This window comes from Babylonia areolata, chromosome 21 (genome assembly GCF_041734735.1).
Source record: "Babylonia areolata isolate BAREFJ2019XMU chromosome 21, ASM4173473v1, whole genome shotgun sequence".
In the NCBI taxonomy this organism is placed as follows: Eukaryota; Metazoa; Mollusca; class Gastropoda; order Neogastropoda; family Buccinidae; genus Babylonia; species Babylonia areolata.
In genome coordinates, this window is record NC_134896.1 from 35746809 (window position 1) to 35751808 (window position 5000).

Here is a 5000-nt window from a genome sequence, read left to right on the forward strand (position 1 = left end):
ATGGGTATTACATATAGCAAGATGCTGTGGGAAAGTTCTACTTCAATCAATACTCGTGAGCAAATTTTCGAGCTGAGATTTGACATTTTGGCAGAAGTGCTATCATTTGTACACGATTTTTTTTTTTTAGGCCATACTTTATAATAATATTATATTATTAATGATAATTATATATATATATATATATATGTGTGTGTGTGTGTGTGTGTGTGTGTGTGTGTGTGTGTGTGTGTGTTGGTGGTGTCATTCAGCTTTGGTGCTCACTGGATTAAACTGGATGAGATGAAATAACTAAAGAATTAAAAGTTGATATACATATATATATAAAAAAAAAGAAAGTTAGCATGTTTTGCTGTTGTTGTTTTATTGTGGTGGTTATTGTTATTTTATTTTATTTTTTTTATGATGATGATGATGATGATGAATATAATTATTATTATTATTATTGTTCTTGTTGTTGTTGTTGTTATTATTATTATTATTATTATTATTATTATTATTATTAACATTATTAATATTATTATCACGTGTCTGTCACAATAAGGTGCAGACAGACATTCTTCGGTTTCAGTGTCAACTGTCAACTTGAAAATCACCCAGAAAGATGAGATTGTTCGCACGGCTTGTCCACTTTCTCTCATTTCCAGCGACTGGGTGATGAAGAGCGGGTGGGGGTGGGGGTGGGGTAGGGGGTTGTCGAGAAGGGTGTGGGGGTAGGTGTTTGTGTTGCTCACAACGACTCAGAAACCCACTCAAAACTACTAAACAACAGCAACAACAGAAAAACTAACAGTAAAATTGTGTACGTACTGTATTGCTCATGATTCTATACACTAATAATGGACACGTTGATTTTTTTTTACGTCGAAGGTTGGACTGAACGATGTGAATGTGTTGCTACATGTATAATTATTTGTATTGAAGCCAACACTCGGCTTATATCACAGATTGACATAAGTTTTACATATGGGTTTTACATTTGGGCCAACAGCAAAGTGAGATCTGTATTATCAATGGTTTCTCCAGTCAATGGGAAATCATTTACAGCTTAGTCTTTTGTGAAGGACTATGACTCGCAAACCAGGAGGCTAAATTGCACTGGCTCTTAGTGTTGCGGCCTTGTGGGCTAGTTGGCCTTTTGGGGAACCATCCCAACGCCGACTGTCCTGAAACCCTCTTGGCCGAGAGAGTGGGGATGTAACTTGGGCAAGACACTCTCCACTATAATCAAATTCTAGCCCAAATAGTCGGAACAGCAGTTGCCTCCTATGCTGTTCTGATGGTCATAGTCGGACATGACTGACTATCACATGTATATAATAAGGCTCGTTGCCTGTTGTGGACTTGCATATTTGAAGATTCAAATGTGTGTGTAGGTATGTATGTATGCATGCATGTATGTATGTATGTATGTGTGCGTGCGTGCGTGCGTGCGTGCGTGCATGCGTGCGTGCTCGCGCTTGTGTGTGTGTGTGTGTGTGTGTGACAAAGTGAAGAAAAAAAAAGAGAACGTGTGTATGACTTGTAATCATCGCTTTCATTTTTATTAATTATTGTGGTATCAAAGAACCGGTTTCAAATCATATGATTAAGAAAAGAAAAGAAAAAACAAAAAAAAACAACAACAATAACAACAACAAGCAAACACACGCGTTGTCATTGTATAGAATTTGCAATTGTAATTATATCCCCCCTCTCTCTCTCTCTCTCTCTCTCTCTCTCTCTCTCTCTCTCTCTCTGTCCAACTCTCCCCCGAACAGTTCCTGTTTTGACCTATTGTTGTAAATATACGTGCATTCTCTATGTCTGTGAATAATAAGCCTACATCCTACATCGGATTTTATTTTCTCCTTTCTGTAATAATTTTGTGTGTGTGTGAGGGTGGAGGGGGTGGGGGTGGGGGGTCTGTGTGTCAGTGATTTTTTTTTCTTTTCTTTTCGTTTTAAAAGATGCGAACTGTGTTTTGATTAGTCATTATCACATACATAACAGATTTGTTTGTTTTTGTTGTTGTTGTTGTTGTTGTTTTCAAGTGAGCCGTACCCCCCCTCCCCAACTCACCCCCCACACACACACACCCACACACTTGCCACATCCTCCCTCCCTGCACCGTCTCGCTCAGTCCTCTCATCCAATCAGACTGCTCGACTTTGTGTATGTATGTGTGTGTGTGTGTGTGTGTGTGTGTGTGTGTGTGTGTGTGTGCTTGTAAAGGTTACGTTATGAAACCAACAAAGCAACCAACCAATCACAGTGTGCGTTACAACCGCTTCAGGGATAAAAAGTATGTATTTTGCGGTTTGTGACCATACTTCTCTCATTATGATCATCAGACCTCCAGATTATTATTATTATCTCGAAAATCCATGGGACAAGTCAATGAAAATGATTTCTCAACACTTTTGTTGTTGTTTGTTTTTTGTTTTGGTTTTTGTTTCTTTGTTGGGTTTTTGTTTTGTTTTTTCTCTGCTGTCTATTTTCAACGTCTGTATATACATATATGTACACGACATGAAATTTCGACGATTATACATTGTGTATATTTAATGATGTAACCTCAAGCTGTATGTTTTGTTGTTTGTTGGGGTGGGGTTTTGGGGTTGGTGGGTTTTTTTTTTTTTTGGGGGGGGGGGGGTAACAAAAAAAGAAGGGTGGGAATGACATTTTTTTTCCCCTCCAAAGAATGTGGTACACACACTGGTTGGGTTGGGTTGGGTTTTTTTTTTTTTTAATTTTTTTTTTTAATGTGTTAGTGTTATTGTTGTTCATTGTACGAGATACCTCAATATATTTCAGTACAAACTTGATCTACCTCAGCAATCTTTTTTTTTTTTCTTTTTCTTTTTTTTAAAGTAACTCGTGTTCCCTGGGAACATTCCGTATTGGATTTTTTTTTTTTTTTCAAATATTAAAATACGCTGACGCATTCTGATGTATTATTTGATTGATGTGGGTCAATTTTAGTTGTTTTTGTTGTTGTTAATGATGATGATGATGATGACGATGATGATGATGATTATTATTACGATGATACTGTTTCGCCTTGTGTCCATCCATCTCAGATTTTTGCTACCTACCTCGCTAGAATGAAGAACGGGGGGGGGGGGGGGGGGGGCAGAGGGGAGGGGGTTCGGGGAGGGGGGGCGGGGGGGGGGGGAGCTAGAGAGAGAGAGTGGGTGGGTGCTGGTGGTGGTGGTGGAAGGGAATGCTAGATGAATGAGAGTACGCAGCAATCCAGAGAAAAAAATGATGGAATAGAATGTCTTAATAACTCACTATATTTATATATGAATTAAAGAGAAAAGTATATGATTAAATAGATGGATCTACGAATGTACTAATAAGTGGGGGGCGGTGGTGGGGGAATACATAAGTAAATACAAATGTGTTGCTCATAATGTTTTTTTTTGTTTTTTTCTTGAAAACATTGTTTGTGTTGCTGGAGTACTGATAATCTGCCATCTTACACGCATACATACTAGTACGCACACGCGCGCATACACACACTGACATACACACATACATACACCACGAACAAACACACAAAGAAACAAACAAAAACAGGCGAATGTGCCATGTCTATCAGGTGGGTGGCTATATCTTTCGATGAACAGCTGAACTGTAAGAGATCTTTCGCAAGAAGAGCTTACGAAGATGGGACTTTTTTTTTTCTTCCCAAAATGGGATGTTTGTTTATCAAGATGAGCTAACCGTTTTCCAAGACGGGATATTGTTTATCAAGATGGAATATTGTTTACCAAGATGGAATATTGTTTACCAAGACGGGGTATCGTTTACCACAAGGTGGAGATACCATTTACCAAGAGGGGATATCGTTCACACCGTTTACCGAGAGGGGATGCCGTTTTACCAAGATGGGATATTTGTATACCAAGATGAAATAGTCATTTACCAAAATGGGGTGTCATTTACCAAGATGGGATTTTTGTTTACCAAGATGGAATATCGTCTACCAAGATGGGATATTGATCTTTAGCCAAGATGGGATATGGGATACGTGTTTACCATGATTTGGATATTTGTTTACCAAGATGGGGGTATCGTCTATCAAGATGGGATCTCGATCGTTTGCCAAGATGGGATATCGTTTTATCAAGTTTGGATATTGTTTACCATGAAGGGATATCGTTTACGAAGTTGGGATATCGTTTACCAAGACCAGATATTGTTAAACCAATAGTACTGGAACTGCGCCGGTTAAGAGAAGCTAGAGCTTGTTTGTTTAATGCCATAAATGTTTGACAAGTGTTCAGTGAAATGTCTATTGTATTTTCTTCTTTTTTTTTCTTTAATCAATAGATCACATTAAAGAATTGAAAGTACACTCTGTGTGTGTGTGTGTGTGTGTGTGTGTGTGTGTGTCTGTCTGTCTGTCTGTCTGTCTGTGTCTGAGTCTGTGTTCGCATTTGTATGTATGCCTGTGTATGCGTGCGTGTGTGTGTGTGTGTGTGTGTGTGTGTGTGTGTGTGTGTGTGTGATTGCTGTTTAACTTATCTTTAAACGATCATGAGAAAATCATGTCCACACTCACACACACACACACACACGTACGTGTGCACGCACGCACACACACAGAAACACACACACAGACACACACAAACATACACATACACTCACACATAGATACACACACACACACACACACACACACACGCACACTCTCTCTCTCTCTCTCTCACACACACACACGCACTCTCTCTCTCTCTCTCTCTCACACACACACACACACACACACACACACACACACACACACGTGTTTTCCTAACGAAATATGTCCAAAGGGTGGGAAAAGACAAAAAAAAAAAAAAAAAAAGCCCACCCAAACCCAAACAAAACAATTGGGTATCCCCCGCCCCCCCCCCCCCCCCATATTACATACATAACGACACGCTTTGCCCCCCCCCTCCCCCCCCCCCCACCCCCCCCCCCCCAAAAAAAAAACCAGAAGAACAACCAGCCTGAATTTCACACAAGACAAA